The following is a 21,595-nucleotide window of genomic DNA, read 5'->3' on the forward strand; positions in this document are numbered from 1 at the left end:
AATGAAAGACTCCCCTAACCCCCTCAACAATCATTTGAACACTGGAAATTGGTCTAAAAAAGATGGTGCAGGACTATGGTTTAAGCGTCCAAATAGCAACAAAACTAATCCCTCAAACTGCATCCAACACAGCAGCGAGAGGCCTTGAGACCATTCAACTCTTGTGCAGCCTTTTTGTAGTTGTGTTTGTTTGTTTGTTGTTTGTGCTTTCTTTCTTCTGGCTACTGTGCCTTGAATTAAGATTGAGGAGTGCTTTAGATGCCTCTAGTAGAAGGTAGAGGAATGTTCAGGAAGAGAACCATGATAAACATCTTGGGGAATTACACCAAAACCTGAATACAGGATGGTTGGTTTCTATCAGAACTCAGTCTTCCCTTGGGTTCATGGTGGCGTGGAGTGGCAGGCCTTTTTTAAATAGGTGGCTCTCCAGAGCCAGTGGCCACATGGAGGAAGGTGCTGTGGGCTTCTCATCTACTCAAGGGCTTAGAATCAAAAGTGACAACTGGCTGGATGCTTGCTTGTCTTCCCCTTACGGTTATAGCCAAGTCCCTCAAAAGCAGCTGTAGCGATACAAATTCCAGAGCCTCACAATACATCAGGGGGTGGTTTAGCCATGCACTGGTGGGCAGGTGATTGGTTGTCTTGGAGTGAAAATTAAAACGTCATGGGTCACATGAGCTTAAATTGCATGATTGCATATCTACAGAAACAGTTATGGGCATACATTTAAAAATGCATTCACATGCACTCCTAAAAACTACATATATTGCAGAATACTATACTAACCAATGAAAGGTCTTCAGAAAAATGTAAATTACTAAAATTTGCCTAAGAAAATATAGTGTATATGGAAGGGATACAAACAATACAAATTAAAGAAAAATAAAGGATTCACCAAAATAAGCTAAGGTTATAGCTCCGTGGTTGAAAGGATAGCTTTTAGGCAGTCTTAAGTTCAATCTTTAGCACACACACAAACCCACACACACACACATGAATATATATACATGCACACACACATGCAAATGCACACATACCCATACCTATACATACATTTGCACATGCACACACACACATACACACACACACACACACAAATACACACATACACACAAGATTTACAAGAATATATCTAGTGATGATTATTTATTATCTAGGTGTGAATGAAATCTTTAAAATTCAGACAGTTGCTACATTTAACAATTCTTAACACACCCACCTCCCCCACCCCTCTCCCATCTCGCCCCTTCCCACCCATGGCAGTCAGGAGAGTGGCCCCGAGTTCATGAGAGAGCTGGCCCTGACCCTCACCTGCTGAAGCACTCAGGAGATTGGGCCCTGCATCTCACCTGGGCAGCACAATAGAGCTGACCCTGGTAGAAGGGGTTGCAGAAGAGCTGGCCCTGAAGGCGTGAGAGTGGGAGAGCTAATCCTGCCTCTTGCTGGACGAGCAAGCTGGGATAGTGCTTGAGAACTGGCCCTGATGCTGTGGTTGCAGGAGAGCTGGTGGGCTGAGCAGCTCAGTTACCACTCAGATCCAGAGCTTTGAGTTGGCCCATCCCAAATCCTACCCCATCTATGAACTACTGGAGTGCATGATTGCATGATTGGGCTGGTCCTGTAGATCCAAAGTTGCAGGATCTCCATGACACCGGGCAACAACAGGATAGCCAAGAGGCATCCCAGTGAGGATCCAGTATTGATGGTGTAGTAAAAGCCAGGGTCCTAGAACCAGAGCAGTGACTCACTGCAGTGAACATTTGCAAGTAGAGAAATGAATGTCTGGTGCCCATAGGGGCCAGAACAATGTGTTGGATCCTTTGAATCTGTAGTTCCAGATGCTTCTAAGCTACCACATGGGTGTTGAGAAATGAACCCAGGTTTTCTGAACGCACAGCCAGTGTTTCTGAAGCACGGAACCACCATTCCAGCCCCTAGTACAAGCACAGACAAACCCTGTCTCGAAAAACCCAACCCAACCCAACCCAACCCAACCCAACCCAACCCAACCCAAACCAAACCAAACCAAACCAAATCAAAAAACAATTTTCAATTAAATGATTTTTGAAAGAAATATTTATGTATTTGGAAAAATATATCTGTAAATATATATATATATATATATATATATATATATATATATATATATATCTGTAGATATATTCCTCTATACAAGGAATTGGTCATCTAGGTACCAGGGACATTTCTGGTTCTGACATTTTACTACATTTTACTTTTTAGTATATTTGTGTGTTAATTTATTACTCTTCTCTCAATATGAAACAATAAAAATTCCAGGAAATAAATAAAATTTCACCTCAATCATACTATGCATCGCATAGCATGTGATAAAGTGAGTGAAAAATGTCTCCTCAAGAATTTGTAACCACAAATTTGGTTTTCATTCAAATGACCCAAGCAGTTCAAAATATATCAACCTCAGAACAGACTTAACAGTGACCTCAGAGCAGGTAATATCCCTAAATGTCTGAGAAAAAAGTAAAAATAAGTCATGTTGACAAAAATTTTCATCCCTAAAACCTACATGATAAAGGGAGAGAATTGGGTCTTGCAAGCTATCCTCTGACATACACACACATGAACACGCGCATGCACATGCACATACATGCACATGTACACACATGTATACATATGCACACACATACATTTGCAGGCGCATGCTCACACATACACATGGTAAACAAATCTAACAGATGTAAAATCTAAAAGTATCTATGATCATTTTAAATGGAAATAATATGAATTCATCAATTAAAATTTAGAGATCGGGAGGCCAAATTGGGAACCACGGACTGATTGTATAATGTGTCAGTCAGACTTCCGTGATTGTGACAAAACCCTTAACTAGCCACTTAAAGGAGGAAACATGCATTCTGGCTCATGGTTTCAGTCTGTCTTGGCAAGGAATTGTCACGGAGCAGAACAGTCACACCATGGTATTCAGGAAGCAGGAAAGATGAGCCTGCACTAGTTGACTTCCGTATCTTGTTCCATCTGGGTTCCTAGTGTACAGGATGGTGCCACACGTATTTGGCTTGGACTGTTTCCTTAACTTACCTCCTTTGGAGGTACAGAGGTAACTTTCCTTAATATCCTAGGTTCTATTTGTCTGTCTGTCTGCCTGCCTGTCTGTCTGTCTGTCACAAGTGAAGGTTCCTGCAGAGGCCAGAAGAGGGTGCTGGATCTCCTAACCTGGAGATATAGGTGATTGGGTCTTAACTTCAGGTCCTCTCCAGTCCCCTGCTACATACACACTTCTCAAGCCAGTAAAGTTTCCAGTCAAGACTAACATATACTAGCTATATAAATCTCATTTACAATAAAGTGCTACAAAGAAGTCAAAAGTGAAAGGATGGAACAAGATGTAACAGCCAAACATTAATCATTAGAAAGCTGAAATGGCTGTCTTTATATCAAATAAAGTAGAAGTGAGAGCAAAAGATTATTAGGGACAATGGAGTATTATGTAATGACTGAAGATTCACGTCACCAAGAAGATGATGCAGCAATCCTACACGTTTATGCATCAAACCAAGTTTTAAAATACGTAAGACAAAACCCGCTAGACCTGGAAGGATGTGGGGGAGATAACATCTGTCCCTCAGTAATTAAAAGAACAACTGAACAGAAAATCAGTAAAGTATGGAAAGCTGAACAGCACCGTGAACTCAGTGGCCACCCCACACCTGTCAACTGTCCCCTCAGTACCAGCAGAATGCAGAGTCTCCTCAACTGGATTGTATATAATTTACCAAGATAGCTAGTATTATAAAATGAATCCAATAAATCAAAAATACACCGAATTCACACAGAGCGCTTCTTAAGGCCTCAAACTAAAACTTAGTAACAGAAAGAACCCTAAATATCCAAAAATTCCCTGGTGATTCCCATTGATGACCTACTAGGCCATCCTCAGCTACATATGCAGCTAAAGCCATGAGTCCCAACATGTGTTTTCTTTGGTTGGTGGTTTAGTCCCAGGGAGCTCTGGGGGTACTGGTTAGTTCATATTGTTGTTCCTCCTATGGGGCTGCAAACCCCTTCAGCTCCTTGGATACTTTCTCTAGCTCCTTCATTGGTGAACCTGTGCTCCGTCCAATGGATGGCTGTGAGCATCCACTTATGTATTTGTCAGGCACTGGCAGAGCCTCTCAGGAGACAGCTTTATCAGGCTCCTGTCAGCAAGCTCTTGTTGGCATCTGCAATAGTGTCTGGGTTTGGTGGTTGTATATGGGATGGATCCCCGGGTGGGCCAGTCTCTGGATGGTCCTTCCTTCCATCTCAGCTCCGAACTTTGTCTCTGTAACTCCTTCCATGGGTAAATTGTTCCCCTTTCTAAGAAGGATTAAAGTATCCACACTTTGGTCTTCCTTCTTCTTGAGTTTCATGTGTTTCGCAAATTGTATCTTGGGTATTCTGAGCTCCTGGGCTAATAGACACTTATTAGTGAGTGCATATCATATGTGTTCTTTTGTGATTTGTCTAAGAATTTCATAAATTCATTGTTTTTAGTAGCTGAGTAGTACTCCATTGTGTAAATGTACCACATTTTCTGTATCCATTCCTCTGTTGAGGGACATCTGGGTTCTTTCCAGCTTCTGGCTATTATAAATAAGGCTGCTCTGAACATAGTGGAGCATGTGTTCTTATTGCCAGTTGGAACATCTTCTAGGTATATGCCCAGGAGTGGTATTGCTGGATCTTCTGTTAGTACTATGTCCAATTTTCTGAGCAATCACCAAACTGATTTCTAGAGTGGTTGTACCAGCTTGCAATCTCACCAGCAATGGAGGAGTGTTCCTCTTTCTCCACCTCCTGGCCAGTATCTGCTGTCACCTGAGTTTTGATCTTAGCCATTCTGACTGGTGTGAGATGGAATCTCAGGGTTGTTTTAATTTGCATTTCCTTGATGATTAAGGATGTTGAACATATTTTTAAGGTGCTTCTCAGCCATTCTGTATTTCCCAGTTGAGAATTCTTTGTTTAGCTCTGTACCCCATTTTTAATAGGGTTATTTGGTTTACTGGAGTCTAACTTCTTGAGTTCTTTGTATATATTGGGTATTGGCCGTGTATCGGATTTAGGATTGGTAAAGATCTTTTTCCAATCTGTTGGTGGCCTTTTTGTCTTATTGACAGTCTCTTTTGCCTTATAGAAGCTTGCAAATTTATGAGGTCCCATTTGTCAATTCTTGATCTTACAGGACAAGCCATTGGTGTTCTGTTCAGGACTTTTTCCCCTGTGCCCATATCTTCAAGACTCTTCCCTGCTTTTTTCTCTATAAGTTTCAGTGTCTCTGGTTTTATATGGAATTCCTAGATCCACTTAGACTTGAGCTTTGTAGAAGGAGATAAGAATGGATCAATTCACTTTGTTCTACATGCTAACTGCCAGTTGAGCCAGCACCTTTTGTTGAAAATACTGTCTTTTTTCCACTAGATAGTTTTAGCTCCTTTGTCAAAGATCAAGTGACCATAGATGTTTTGGGTTCATTTCTGGGCCTTCAATTCTATTCCATTGATCTACCTGTCTGTCACTGTACCAGTACCATGCAGTTTTTTATCACAATTGCTCTGTAGTACAGCTTGAGGTCAGGGATGGTGATTCCACCAGAGATTCTTTTATTGTTGAGAATAGGTTTTGCTATCCTAGGTTTTTTATTATTCCAGATGAACTTGCAAATTGCCCTTTCTAACTCTGTGAAGAATTGTGTTGGAATTTTGATGGGGATTGCACTGAGTCTGTAGATTGTTTTTTGGCAAGATAACCATTTTTACTATATTAATCCTGCCAATCCATGAGCATGGGAGATCATTCCATCTTCTGAGATCGTCTTTGATTTCTTTCTCCAGACTTGAAGTTCTTATCATACAGATCTTTCACTTCTTTAGTTAGAGTCATACCAAGGTATTGTATATTATTTGTGATTATTGTGAAGAGTGTTATTTCCCTATTTTATTTCTCTGTCTGTTTATCCTTTGTATAGAGAAGGGCCAGTGATTTGTTTGAGTTAATTTTATATCCAGCTACTGCACTGAAGCTGTTTATCAGGTTTAGGAGTTCTCTGGTGGAATTTTGGGGGGCACTTATGTATACTATCATATCAACTAGTGATAGTTTGACTTCTTCCTTTCCAATTTTATCCCTTTGATAAGGAATGACTCTTAAGAGAAGATTTAAACTATACTGAATTAGATGATTAAAAAAATAAGACATATCAAAATTTGGGGATCTCAGAACGGAAAGTCAGGTTGATGGTGCTACATATGCAAACAGGAAGTGTTTTAAATCAGTGATTTAAGCCCTTGTCTCAAGGTCATAGAGAAAAGAGAGAACAATGAATCGAAGTCAAGAATAAAGGATTAAATCACAGAAATCAAGGAAACAGAAAAATCATCAACAAAGCTGAAAATCAGCTTCTTGTAAGGACAGTAAAAGAGACAGATCTAACCTGAAGCAAGGAGAGCATTCCCAGTACCAGGAACTGACAAGTGTATACCCAGGTGTCCACTGAAAGAGCGAACCCTCAGGATTGCCGTGCTTGCCTGGCTCCATGCACTGAAACCTCACAGCTTTGATAAACACAAGTCAATAATTTGAGCACAAATGGCCACAGATTTATCCAGTGAAATAATGTGGCTGGTAGGACAACTCTTTTGGAATGAAAATTTAAAAATTTTCACAAAAAGTAAACTGCCTGATCCAGGTTGGTTTGCTGAAAATTCCTGCCACACATTTAAAAGGAAATTAATACAAAATCTGCAAAAAAACAAAAACAAAAACAAAAAAAAAACCCTCTAGAAACTAAGGGGGATCCCATGTGTGAGAGACTTTCCTGAGTAGGCACAAATGCATGAACACACACACACACACACACACACACACACACACACACCTCCCTACTGGAATCTGTGAAAGATCAAATTAGTGATTGCAGCAGAGTGTAACTTAGTGAACCAGTTCCTGTTTATTGGGGTTGCTAACAGTGGTATGGGTAAGGCATTACTTCCACAACTAGGAGTGGCTCGAAAACATCTACATCTCCTGCAGCTGGGCAATATGGGAAATACCTCCCCAAAGCTGTAGCCATGCAGCTCTCTGCTTGCATGCAGTTCTGCAGGTGGGCAGATCTCTAGGCAGCTTGCCTGGCGGGCCTGTCCACCTCCAGCTGCCCCTTTCTGTTTCTACAGCCCTGGGAGAGGCTCCTGGATGTTACAAGTTTCAGCTTTCCCAGACATGTGAAGTGTGTTTGCTACTCAGGGGAGTCTCACGTGTCTCCCCTCCCTCCTGGAGGGAATATTTCAATTCAGATGAAATTGATAGAAGGCCTTTCTCACCTTGTTTAGGAAGGTAATGATGCTCTTATGCCAAACTCAGAAAAACAGAGCCCTCTGCAGGAAAGTACAGGCCAACGTTCTTTATGAACACAGGCACCCAAATCCTTAACAAAATACTAATGAATGGAACTCACGAATGGGGCATAAGCATCTGTTTGTGTACACACCAGGGTAAACTATTTAAACTTAAAGGGAAGGGGATCCCGTCATTTGCAACAACACGGATGAACCTGAGGCTGTAGAATCAAGCACAGAGAGACAACTTAGATGTGGGCTACTAAGAAGTTAAAACTCTCCGAACTAAAAACCAGGACAGTGGTTGCAGAACTGGGGGTGACATTGGGGAGATATTGATCAAAGAGTACATAGGTTCACTTAGACAAGATGTGGAGAGGGTCTGGAGGTCTATTGCATAGTATGATGGCTATAATTAAAAATAATGGATTATATGCTTGAAAACTGCTAGGAGAGCAGATCTTAGGTGTTTTCACTGCAAAAAAATGTTGCGTTAGGTACTCAATATGGTAATTTGCTTGATTCAAGCAAATTACAGTGCTACATATATCAGAACATTCATCGCATACCATAAATATGTGTCAATTAGGCTTTGACAAAGCAGAAAGAAGGAGGAGGAAGGAGAGAGAAGGAGGAAGAAGAGAAACTAAAGGAAGAAGAGGAAGAAGAGGAGAAAAAGGAGGAGGAGAAGGAGAGGCTCTTGTTTCACACTGTATCTGCTTTTAGTGTCTTGGTCACTGTGAAGTTGAACAGCAGGGTCTAGAGTAGGATCCAGAAGGCATCCCTCACAGGCTGCCTAGTCAACCTTCCTCTAGTGCTTAGCTCCCTTGAGAGCAGTCCTGCTATGTATCTTCCACTGAAGCACCTCCAGGTCCCCTGTCTGTAACACAAGAATGGCATCTTTTTTAAGAGACAGAAAAGGCAAGTGGGTGTCCATTTTGCTTGCCTATTCCAGCAGATATGGTTCTTCAAAGATGAGGCAAGGATGGGGCAGGAGATAGAAAGGCAAGGATACTTGTAGATAGAGCTAATGGAAGTTCACCATAGCCTTCTAAACTTCCTTCAAGGAGAGGCCTACAAAGTCCTTGTTTGTTCTCTAATGTCTCTCACTTAAAATGTTTATTGCATTTTATTGATTGATTGACTCTCTCTCTCTCTCTCTCTCTCTCTCTCTCTCTCTCTCTCTCTGTGTGTGTGTGTGTGTGTGTGTGTGTGTGTGTGTGTGTGTGTGTGTGTGTTTGGATCAGAGGGCAATCTTGGGTACTGTTCATCAACTTCTACCTTTTGGACACAGGGTCTCCTTTATGCTCTTACTCATCAGGCTGGCCCAGAAGATTCTGGACATTCTCCTGTCTCCAACTTCCTTCTCTCTGTAGGGTCACCATAATTACCGACACTTGGGTTCTGCATGGCTTGTGAATTGGAACTCAGGTCCTTATACTTGTATGGCAAGACCTTTGGCTGCCTGAGCCATCTCCCGACCCGCCCTCTATACAAGTTCAGAATATCATGATCAATTTCTTTTGCCTACAATAGGATGAAACTTCTTTATTAATTGTGGAAACTATAACAAGGTCTAGGAAAGACAAAACAACAAAGTGTTTTTGTTTTAAAGAGCAAGTGTCTTGTTGATGTAACCAGATGTGCCTTGGCTTTTTGATTTTACATATTCATTGGATTTCATTGTTCAAAGTGATCATGGAAGATTTCTGGCCAAGCTTTGCAAAGCGATGTCATACTGGCCCCATTCCAAGGAAATTAATAGTCTTCTGTTGCTTTTCTTTCCCTTAGCTGGGGGCTTCTAGGCAAGGCCACTGGTGCTGCCCCCTCTATGAATTACAGGGTGGTTGGGGCCTCCACTATTTCCATTGTAGAGCATTCTGTCTTTCATTTAAAAATTGCCTCTTATGAGTATTATTCTCTGTTCTAAAAAGATGTCATTGTTTCACTTCTGTTCCACACTCCTTCTGTGTTCAAGGTCGCTAGTTACTCTATTATTCCTGTACGCAATCTTTTCATACTTCCTTTCCAATCTGTCTCAGTTCAAGGACTCACATTCTCAGTACGCTCCATAAGTCTCGTTATTTCTTCTCAGGAAAAACAGTCTCCATCACGTCTCTTTCTTTACTGGCTTCCGTGTATTCAATTCCTCCTAATGCATGGTTGTGTGGAATGCAGGCAGGCCTTGTTTTATGGTGGGTTTTGTTTGAGGTGGGGGCAGGATTTTGCTTAGTGTTTCCTTAGGATTGGCAACAATGGAAGTTTATTAACTGGGTACTGGAGAACTGGCTGCTCTTGTCTCTTATCTAGCGCCAGAGACTGGGATTCTAAGTTTCCAGGAGGTGAGAAATAAGGAAGGTTATAACAGAAACATGGAATGGTCGAACAGTAAGATTAAATGAAACTGGAGCTTTGTGGAGAAGTTCAGAAAGCAAAAAAGGCTTGCTCCCTCCAAAGCGAAATCCAAGACACTCTGAAATCACACTTCCATCAAAAACACCAGTGCCATTTTATTGTGAGACCCTCCCATCGCTGTTTACAGTAAGTACCAGTTAATGATAGTCTACCACACATTGCCTCTAACCAGGGGAAATAGTAATTAAAATCCCCATTTTACAAAAGCCACAATCAGACAGCTAGTAAAGAATGGATCTATTTAATCCCGAGCCACTCATCTTTCTAGACTCTGCTCCCTCACCACGCAGCATGCAACGCTGATATATGTGCCAGGCTGGCCTTTCTGTTTGAGTACTCATCATAAGAGGAACTATTTTAGTGAAATATGCAGAATCATGCTCTATAAAGGGAGTGCTGGAACGTGCACTGCCTCATTATCGCTGTGAGAGCCATGCTGAAGAGCCGCGAGACTCTCTGCAGACAGTCTCAAACTCGCGATGCTTTTGCTTATAATTTCTTTTCGGGTTTATTGACTTGCTAGTTTAATTATATGTATTTGAGCGAGTATAGTGTAATCATTTGAAACACGTGTGCAATATGCAATGGCCAACTTGGCATATGGTTATGACTATTTTGACCTTAGGGTGGTATAAAAAGAGAAACACTACTCAACAGAAACTATACTTTGAATTTTCTATTTGTTTGATTTTTGTTTTGAGATGGGATCTCCCTCTGTCTGGCTGTCCTGGGAACTCACTATGTAGACGAGGCTGGCCTTGAGCTCACAGACATAGGTCTGCCTCTGCCTCTCAGGTGCTGGTGTTAAAGGTGTTTGTCACATTGCTCCTGCTATCCTTTCCTTTTTCTGCAATTACAAGCAGGAGCAGTGCGCTAAAATTCAGTGAGGTTATCGTAGGGGAAGACAGCCTCAAAGCTCTATATTCATGGTGTGTCCATTGGCTGGAAGTGGATGTAATGTAAGTTTGGGTGTCCTGAGTCCAGTTATGACTTGTGATCTTTCTGGCATCTGACGTGTTTGTCAGGATGTACCCATGGTAAGCTGAGATGCTATCACTTGAAGATTCCGGGGGCATCTCATCTTAACCCTGTTCTGTGCTACCATCACCCTCATGCCAAGCCTGGGGGATGTGTCTCATCATCATGATACATGCCACAATACTTCTAGCTGTGGGAACCTGTAGAGGCACTTAGCTGTTGTGAGCCTCATTTTCTGCATTTGCAAAATGGGTCTGTGTGGCGCACTAAACCTGGCGGCCTTCTTTCCTCACTTTAAAACTCGAAAAGTGACAGAAAAATCACCCTGAAATCACAATAACAGTCTAGGAAACAAGAAAGGGCAGTGTCAACCTATCAGAAAATGGACAGCTCCACCCAAGTCAGAATGCCAATGAAACCCAATGGAGAACTCATAGCTCAAAGACCTTTCTGGAAAGTTTAGTTGTAGGCGGTGGAAGGGATTAGAGGAAGGCAATGCTAGGTCAAGAGTTCAAAGCCAGAGGGGGTGAAGGTCTATGGAAGGTAGGGAAAGCCATAAAGAGCTCTCTGATAAGTCTGGTATCTGAAGGTAAAGGAAGGACCTGCAATGGAAGAGAACCAGAAACAGTTCAGGCAGGGGGCAGCGTGTATGAAGATGGAGGTCAGAAAGGAGTGTGTTGGGGGGCAGGGATGGGCAGGGTGAGCGGGGCAGGCAGAGTAGGGTTAGTGCACTGGGGTTGGAGATGATTAGGAACCGTTCGAAGCCGCCTCTGTGTCCCTGGGGGACACAACATGCTGTAAGGACTTTGGGGGTATAAGAACCACACCCTTTAGTGCTGGTGACTTACTTTCTGAGTTTGTCATGAATGTCAGTGGATCTTTACTGCCAGCCTAACTCTTTGTCCCAGAAAACTAAGTAGGTACGATGAGAGATCTGTCACATTCCTCACTCAGAGTTGAATATGGGCACGCTCCTCTAAAGGAGAGGAGACGGGTCACAACCTGAGAGACATGTGGGCGACACGGTGACATTCGTCGAATGGCTGTTCACTGTGATCCTGACTTTGCTTGAGCCCAGTTGTCTTTCTTGTCACATACGCACTGTTGCGGAAGGATGGTGGGTGGTTGTGGGTAGAATACCGTACTAGCAAAACCGCATAGAGAACCTGTATTCTCTCTGACAGTGAGGTCTGATAACCCACTTATATCTGCAGTTTTTAGAGCTGAAGTGGGCTATTGAGAATACGTTTAAGAAGTAAGTATGGAGTAGCATTTTGAGTGTGGACTGATAACAGTGCCTCACTTATCAGCAGTAAATTGCATGCTGCAGGGCAGAACTGGATGGGAGGTCTAGTGGACAGTGATTTCCACGTTCTCTCTCAGTCAGTAAGGGCTTAGTTGCGGAAAGGCAGGGGATATTTGGAAAACGTAAGAGGCTGAAGATTGGTTAGGAGGTGGGAATGGCCAATGCACTTCATTACTTTCAGGGATGCTCCCATAGTGTCCGTAAAACAAATAACTGGCCTCAGCTCCATGATGGGTCACAGCGTGTGGGAAAGCTCAGTGGTCAGCCATCGGGATGGAGCAGTGACAGGCTCTTGTCACCAAGCCCGAGGACCTGAGTTTGACCTCTGGGTTTTACGTGGTGGAGGAAGAGAACCAGCTCCCGTGAGTTGTCTTCTGACCTCACTCAAGCCTTGGCGCACACACATATAATAAATTCAGTAAGATTTTTTAAAAAGGAAAAAGCAAACCAGTTCAAGGGTGAATTACCTCTCTCACAAGGCTGAGAGACATAGAAGGGAAAAATCAGGAGACTTCTACAAAACCTGTTTGTTTGTTTGTTTGGTTTCCCCAAGACAGGGTTTCTCTGTATAGCCCTGGCTGTCCTGGAACTCACTTTGTAGACCAGGCTGGCCTCGAACTCAGAAATCCACCTGCCTCTGCCTCCCAAGTGCTGGGATTAAAGGTGTGCATCACCACCGCCTGGCAAAACCAGTGTTCTTCAGTGTCTAAGTGTCTTAGTCTGTTGGGACTGCTATGGCAAAATATACATTAAACTGTGTAAGTTAAACAACAGAAAGTTGCTTCTTATAGAAGCCAATTCAATGTCAGGGGCATACACACCCTTTGTAGTCAGACATCTTCTGTCTACAGCACATTGTGAACTGTACATGTGACAGAAGGGAAGGATTTTGGTTTCTTTGGCCTCTTACAAGGGCACTAACTTTACTCATGACCACCCTACTCTCAAAACCTGATCACTATCCAATGTTGTCACATTGGAGATCCCGTTTTGACATATGGTTTTGAGGTTGAGGGAGACACAAATGATCAGGGCAGTCAGCGTTGCCTCAGAAAGCACAGAAGTGACGATGACAGAGAATTGTGCTCATGTAGATAAGAAGTTCCTAAGTGACTTCAGGCTATGCTTCCTGTCTTCATGTTCCTGCCTGAGCAAGGAATTGCAGGGGCTCATATTTGTTAAAAAAGGCAATTGCCCAAAGTCTCCTGCCCCCAGCCCTACTGAGTAGGTCATCCATCATGATCTCAGCCATGAAGGAAGAAGTCGTGGCTATGATTGAGTATAGCTCCTTGCCTGTGGCCCATAGAACATGGAAGCCCTTTTCTCACGGCATGAGCTGTAAAAGCCCATAGGAGGAGGAGGGGGAGGAAGAGGAGGAGGAAGAAGAGGAGGAGGAGGGGAAGAGACAGGAGAGAGGGGGAGAGGAAGAGGGAAGAGGGAAGAGGGAAGAAAGGAACCAGTGAAACATAGCAGTTAGTACATGTTTACTAAACATAGCCTTTAGTTCTATGGTAGCAAGTCATCTGTCATGAGTCCTATTAGGGATGAGAAATTGTTCAGCATTACACACAGATTAGGAGAAAATTTTGTCTAATCAGATAGATCCATCTCAATCAAAGGAGATTCTTAGAGTCTTGATTATAATAGAAAGAATTCTATCTTTTTTTCTAATTACTTAAGGTCAATCTCTAATTTCTAATTCTTAAAGAAGCATGCGGGGATCCATCCCATAATCAGCTTCCAAACACTGACACCATTGCATACACTAGCAAGATTTTGCTGAAAGGACCCAGATATAGATGTCTCTTGTGAGACTATGCCGGGGCCTAGCAAACACAGACGTAGATGCTCACAGTCAGCTATTGGATGGATCACAGGGCCCCTAATGGAGGAGCTAGAGAAAGTATCCAAGGAGCTGGGGGATCTGCAACCCTATAGGTGGAACAGCAATATGAACTAACCAGTACCCCCTGGGCTCGTGTCTCTAGCTGCACATGTATCAGAAGATGGCCTAGTCGGCCATCAGTGGAAAGAGAGGCCCATTGGTCGTGCAAACTTTATATGCCTCAGTACAGGGGAACGCCAGGGCCAAGAAGTGGGAGTGGGTGGTTGGGGGAGTGGGTGGGAGACTTTTGGGATAGCATTGGAAATGTAAATGAAATAAATACCTAATTTTAAAAAATGCTTTCCTTTCCAGAAAATTAAAAAAAAAAAGAAGCATACTTGTTGGGGGAGTGGGTAATCTAGGTCCCTGTCTGGGGACTGCACCATTCTGCACTCTTCTAATTTGCTTTTCAGGTTAGCTACCCTCGGGTCTCTGTTTTTGTTTGTTTGTTTGTTTGTTTGGGCTGAAAGTGCAATTAAATCTCACAGGCTGCTAAATTGAGGCACATTCTCAATGCAGAGGATGCCTGGCCCTGGCTCGCACCAGCATTTGAGTCCGTGGGATGGTCTCAGCCTGTCCATACTCCACAGAAGAAAATCATGAAATCTCTTGACTGTGTAAACCAGTAACGTGGTCAGTGATGTGCAAAACATTCATAGAAACTGTGAGTTCATTCTACCCCAAACACCAGAGGCCAAGGCACAAGGGTCAGATGTGAGGCGTGTGACTCTCAATGTCAGGGCCGCCACCCTTTTTGTAGGGACCTGGTTCCCTGGTGGATTTGGTGGAAAGTCTTTCTTTCTCACTTTAGCTGTGGCATCCCATTCCTCAGACTCCAGCCCACACTGCCGCAGCCTCTGGGAAAGCAGGCTGGCTTTGCTTCCAGCTGCTCCCTGTCCCACACCGCTTCCTCCTCCTCCTCTTCCTCCTCCTCCTCTTCCTCCTCTCCCTTCTCTCCCTCATTATTCTTATTGGCCAGCTTTGTTTGTAGCACAAGGACATGAAGAAGACATTCTTCCCCTTCTCCAGTCATTGTCACTAATTGAAATGGGAAACAAGACAACGCTCCAGAAGAAAAGCTTATTATGGGCTGCCTTGTTGGAAGAAAATGAATCACCTAAGCAGATAGGTTTCCATGATCTCAGGCAAACCTCACTCTTTATTCTATACAACCCCGTCTAATTGTTCAAGAAATGTTCATCTGTTTCATAATGGAACAGCTACAATGGAAGTGTTGTGAAATCACTGAAAAGTTTATTCAAGGTTTGTTCTTGAAAGCCTAGCCACAATGCGTGGGCTTTGGGGAGTTAATAGAATTGGCTCTCATTGAAATTGCTCGGATAACAAATTTCCCTAACATGCATCCTTTTAAATATGCGTGTTGATGGAAGTCTGAATTGGCATTTGGCAGATGCAAACCACTAACAAAAGAGGTGAATTCCCAGCTCTGCTGTTAGCCGCTCCCTGGTTGCTGTGTCCTCAGAGTAGAACACTAGAGACACCCAGGGTTCCCATGACACCAAGCCGCTTGTAAACATGGGGATATTGAACGCTGTCCTCAAAGTACAAAGACACAGAGAGGGGGGAGAAAACCATCCCACGAAGCCCAAAGAAAAACACCCAGGCAAGGATGAATGGGCAGACACACAATGCAGCAAAGGACAAGCCATCCTGGCATGAAATTCCTTCCAGTGAATGATATTGGGATGGAGAGGTAGCTCAGTGATGACATAATTGTTTAGCATGGATATAGCCTGTACCCAGTACAAAAATAATTAACCAAAGAAAAACATATAAACAACACGACTGATGTCTAGACTTTTATATACTACTTAGTTCTTGATGACTAGCAGTTGCCCTTGGCAAGTCGAGTGAAATCCATTCGTTTACCCATTCTCTGAACAAATACATGCATTTGGACTGCAGCCATTGAAAGGTGCTGAAAGTCTTAAGGTATCAAATAGAGGAAAGATCTGTGAGCTGAGGGCATGTGTAGAAAAGGGGGAAATTTTCCAAGTTTGACATCTGGGGAGCCGATTTGGCATTGGTACTTTGCCTCTGTGCACCTTCTGTGTGTCCTCTGAGTCTTACTTAGAACCCCCCTTTCTAGAAACTTCCCTTGGATTGTTAAGCAGTGAATGTAAGGATCGTTCTCTTTGCTTCATTTAGCATTCCTAGGTACCGCAGTACCAGGGGCCATTGTAACCTGATTTTTTCCCTTTCTATTCCCATAATAAAGAAATACATGGTGGATTACACACTACGTTTTCTTAGCAGTCTGCCCACTGACAGGCGAAATCTCTGTCCCCTGGAAGGCTCCATGACTGCTTTTACTAATACAATATAGCAGGTATGATGCTCAGGCCACCACCTTCTATCTACTTGAATGTGTATTCATTGGAGGCTGTGTTGCCCTTTTGATAAAACTGCATGTAGGTAACCTGGTTGACAGTCCTGGATGAGCCCAGTTTTCTAGCCATCCTTTCCTAGGTACAAGAGAAACAGACAAAACCATCTTGGGGGTCTTCATAATATCCAGTGGCAGCTGGATATTAAAAACAATGATATTGGTTTACCATACAAAGCAAGTAGGTCACCCACATGACCCCTGCATGAAATTAAAAAAAAAAAAAACCATGAAGTACAATCAAATGCTTTCGGCTCCTAAGTTTTGAGGTAGTTTATCGCTCAGCAGAAATAGGGACCAAGAGCACAGATGTCAGTGCCCTGACCCCCTCTCCAGTGCAGTCTTTTTATTTGCTTCCTCTACTTATGACAGCATTCACCTGATTTCATTCACAGCATAAGACCATTTTGGTGGCCCTGGTGTAGCCAGACAACCATGGAGTGATGACTCTTCTACGTCGTAACACAGGAAGAAGTCATTTTTTCCCCTTTCAGAGGCACATCCTTGGGTCAGAAGGGAGTTGTCCCCATACATAATGCTCCGAGTGTGTGAGTGTGTGTGTGTGTGTGTGTCCCCTGCTTATTGTTAGAGATACATGTTTCACTAGCAAACTTCATTTTCCATCCTCAATGGAGCTTTCTTTTTTTTCTTTCAGTGGGGACTATAGAAACCATTTCAAGGCAAAGCCTTGTCTATCGCCTTTGTTTTTCCCTCGTTATTCCGTTGGTGCCTTCACCTGGCATTCCGGGCCAGCATTTCTTGAGGAGGTCGGCATTGTTCCTCCTTCTTGGGCCTGGCAGAACGCTTGAAGGGTCAGTTGGAAATGAAGCTTCTATTATCTGTGATCTGCCTCACCCCCTAAGCTGGTCCAGCCCTACACTAAGGCTCAGCCAAGCATGAAGAAAACTAATTGTCCCCTCTCTCTGCTCTGCTGCACACCAACCCCACTGCGAGTGCTTCCCTCAGCCCCCAACCCATCACAGAAAACCTCCTCTAAGCTGAGGAACAGAGGGGCATGTTCCCAGGGACCGACTGCTCTGCTCTGTTCTGTGGTGCAGGAGCAGCCAGTGACTAGAATCTGTCCCAGAGCTTCTCAGGGAGTTAACAATGTCAGGGAAGAGGAGGCGGGAGAAGAGGAGGGAGGGAGAGGAAGCCTCTGGCTGCGTGTTCCCCATAATTGCAATGGGCATAGGAAAGGAGACTAGATTAATTTGCCTGATGAATTATGCATCACTTCCGCATGCCGCCTCCCAGCTCCAAACCTTTATCGCTCGCATTGCTTGAATCCAGCCACCTCACCGCCTTGAAAGCTCTTGTCCAACGAGGACCAGGGAAGCCTTTGGCTCGATCGTTAAGAACATTTAACAGAGTGCTCCAGGGAAATCTATAGGATTACAGAAATGTGAGCTGTATTAATAAAAACAAACAGGCACGGGCCGAGGGTGATTCATCAGAAACAAGCCCAAGAGCTGTACTATGATAGGAAACTCCGATGTCCTTTTGTAGTCTAGGACCAAATAAAGGTAAACACAGTAGCAGCAATTAATTTGTTAGCCGTGTTTTAACTGACACCACGAGAAAGAAAGTCTTTATTGTCAAATGTATGAGCAACAGGAAGGCCACAGCAGTGGGAATGGCTGGCTGTTTACCGCCTGTTGATTGTTTGCTGCTTTGGTCTCTCAGCTGCTTTCTCTGGTCCATCAGGTATCTGTTTACCCGGAGAACTTTTCCACTGTGGCTCTGAAAAATCTGACCCTCCCGTGGATCCTCGCGTGCCCCTGCTGCTCCACTTTCCGGATTGATATGAAAAGACTCCTTTGGATAAACGAGAGACCGAGAGACCGTATTTCTTTCAGAAAGTTGCCCTCAGAGAAGGGGGCGGTGGGGATGGGGGTGGGGGATGGGTAGCTCCTGTCTCAAAACCAAAACAGAACTAAGGGGTGGGACCCAAGGTTTTGCTTTTTCTGGCAGAGCTTAGGTGAGGAGTAAAATTAATAAAAGAAACAGATTCAGTTAATGAAATTAGAGTGGTATTTAACATAAATAAAGCTTTTTTTTGGGAACAGTTGTACTTCCGTTTGCGCCATGCTGTTCATTCGTTTATAAGGATATCATTTAGTGATTTAGTGCGTATATAAAGTTTTAACAATTTACAATAAAGTTTTAGAATAGTTTCATCATCTCAGTAAAAGAAACCGTGTACTCTTTAGCTATGGTCCCAGTTCAAGGCAACTACCAGTTTGTTTTCGGCCTGTGTATATTTACAAATTCTGATGCTTCATTTAAATAAAACCACAGAGGGCTTCCAGTGGCTGGCTTCTGCTAACTTAGCATGATGTTTTAAAGTTTCACCACAATCCAGCACAAACCGTACTTCATTCTTTTTTTCGTAGAGGAGTAAATAAATTTCCGTTGTCTGAATCTACCCAATCAAGTGCAATGGCATTGCTTGATGACTTTGTAATCTTTTTATTCTAGGTCTTTATGTTTTCTGTCTCTGTAGGAAGAATCTCACAACAAGTTGGCAGGCAAATTTTGTGGGAATGCCCTGGGCTACCCGAAGGTTTGCATAAAATTCTAAGAAAGAAATGGGCTCTAGGTTATTCCGAGGTGGGGATCATAGCCAACAGGGAGGCCTTAATTTATTTCTTAAAATGTGCAGAGGGAGCTTTACAAAATTAGCTCCCTTTCAAAGCACCGAATTTTAAAAGCATTTTGTGTTTGAACTCATCTTCTGTTCAACAAACACAAGCTAAGAGTTTATTCTGTTAGAGCAGCCAACCTCAAGGACTTAAAAAAAATCCAAGGAAAACCATCTAGCAGTCGTAGATGAACCACAAATCAAGCAACAAAGGTGATAGAGACAATGTAAGAGGATATTAAAACAACAACAACAACAACAACAAAACGGTCAGTCAGTTGAACATTCAGAACCAGAGGCATAAATTAGCTGGGTGTTGGAAGCTGGGGGGCGGAGGGGGGGGCTTTAGCTTGTTCCTATTTCACCAAAACCATAGACTGGGATTCAAACCATTATTTCAACCACACCTCTTTTGTTATGGGAGGTAGCCATAGGTGTTCTTCTGTGGATGTCTGTGCTCCTCATCTGTGTGTAAAGTGAGACCTTGGGATTGACACTCTCCATTGTCTCATAAGAGCAAGTAGAGAATGGGATGTCTCCAGAGACTCACTTTGCACCCTGATCCTGGAAGGGTCATCTAATCCCTCCCCAAAAGCTACTTAGTAGCTTATTAACTGAGCACTTACTATGTGCCGAAAGACAGGAGAACATGAAAGACAAAGAGAGCCCAGTTGGCTCTGACTGTGATGAGGAGCCCAGCCTATCCTACATGAAATGAATAGTGACCAGGATAAGATACTATCTCCCTAGCTGTCCCTTGCTATCCCAGTAGCCAGTGGTTTGTCCTTCTCGCAAGGTTCTGAGTCCATTCTCCTTTGGATATCAAGTATTAGGTTGAGTTTTATCTTCTTCACCAGATGGTGATGTCCTTGAGTATGGGGACTGTGTTCTTTCATATTTAAAATCTAGCCTTATCAGGGAGTTCCCTATGAAACCATGCCGTTTCTCTGGTTATCTTTTCTTTCCCTTTCTCTTTGGGGTTATTTGTGATTTGATAGAGCTTCATTTTGAAAGCCTCTGGAGCCGTATAGTCCTTTCAAGGCACAGCCCTGGAGCCACCACTCTATTTATTACCTTGGAACGTTCAGGTTTTGAATTTCCTGAGGTCCAGGGTACTGCTCTGTTCCTGTGGTTGATGTGGTGGGCCACTTGCTCATCTCTGGTGGCCGTGCCTCTCTCTCATATTGATTAGCAAACATGAAATGCTCTTTATACCCATTGTTTTCATTACTTTTGGAACAAAATAATTGAAAGAGAGGCAAGCCACGTGTCCTTTCTCTTGGAGGACAGGCCTTTGCACGGAGCTGTGGACTATGTACCCCTCTGTTTCCCATTCTCGGATATGAGAATCTTGATGTTAGAGAGCCCTGGTCGGTCCTGCTCAGCCGCCCTAAGTTTGTAGGTCAATCTGAGACTCCACTCGCTCCAGAAAATGAGAGGTTGTTTAACAATGAATTCCCTTAGCCTGGACTAAGCAGATAAATTAGAGGGAATGTGTCTATGAGTATATCTGAGAAGGTAATGTATTGAAAATGTCCCAGTGTGTGTGTGTGTGTGTGTGTGTGTGTCATAGGAGTGACAAAGAACAACAACTCAGAGCTCACAAAGAGGAGAATTCAATGAAAGGCCTTCAGAGACCTCAGCAGTGGCAAGGACAGGGACTAAGTTTCCTTACGGCCATTAGACTGCTAACGCCCTTCACTTCCTCCAGCTTGTAAGAATATAAAAGATCCTTGTAAGGATCATTTAAGGTCAAATTTCGGAACCTTAAAAAAATTCAGATCCTACCTTTCAGCCTACCACCCTCTCATAGCACCAAGAGAGTCCCCAACTGCGCTTCCCGTTACCTGGAGTCATTCATAGGAATGGGAGACTAGTTGTGACACGGGCAGATAACCCAAGTTGGTGTCCACCAAGTTCTAAACCAAACACCAACAATCAAGGTGGGCAAAATGTAACTCAAGTCTTAGAGTCCACCAGGCTTACACGTTGGGGGGTGTGTGTGGGGGGAGTTGCAAGATCAAAGAGAGAGAAAAAAAAATCACCAACCTGTAATTCTCTGGTATCTATGATGCTGTCTTCTTTTACATGCTCACCTAGCATTTTAAGTCCTGTTATTTAACAGGCTGGAAATTCATGGGGCCAAGTATTTATTGCAATATGCAAATTTTATGTACGTAACCTGTGCAGCTGGGAATAGGTATTTTCTTAAAGCATCGGGCAAACCTCGAGGAAACGACTCTAAATCACTTCCCTCTCAGGGATTCTACTTCAACAAAAGGATTCAGGAAGAACTCCAGCCAGAGGCACCGAGGACCAGGGATATAGCATGGGACAAGATCCTCTTTTGTTCACGGATCTCAGTGTTTGCTTGCCAAGCGTCTCCTCTACATAAAGCTTACGTCATGGGTGCAGGACACCGATGTGATCCACATGGATGCGATGGGCAGTTAAACTAGGAAAACCACTCACTGGGCTACCATGGGGAATGGAATCATACAGGAGGTAACCTCATAGAGCAGAAGGAGCATCGTTCAAGGCTGGGAAGAGATGCCCAGGGAGAGTCCTATGAAAAGAGTAGAGGGGATGT

At 43.4% G+C, this 21,595-nt stretch overlaps 1 long non-coding RNA gene across 1 annotated transcript in view; it reads left to right on the forward strand.

The window, feature by feature from the left end:
* Positions 1-18,240, forward strand: part of LOC110302561 (uncharacterized) — a 31,609-nt gene extending 13,369 nt beyond the window's left edge. The window contains exons 3-4 of the long non-coding RNA XR_015044558.1: positions 17,020-17,176; positions 18,069-18,240. This is a non-coding gene — a long non-coding RNA (uncharacterized LOC110302561). The remainder of the gene's footprint in view (positions 1-17,019; positions 17,177-18,068) is intronic.
* The last annotated feature ends 3,355 nt before the right edge of the window (positions 18,241-21,595 follow it).

The sequence above is a fragment of the Mus caroli genome, unplaced genomic scaffold, assembly GCF_978045245.1.
Source record: "Mus caroli unplaced genomic scaffold, Mus_caroli_1 scaffold_11, whole genome shotgun sequence".
In the NCBI taxonomy this organism is placed as follows: Eukaryota; Metazoa; Chordata; class Mammalia; order Rodentia; family Muridae; genus Mus; species Mus caroli.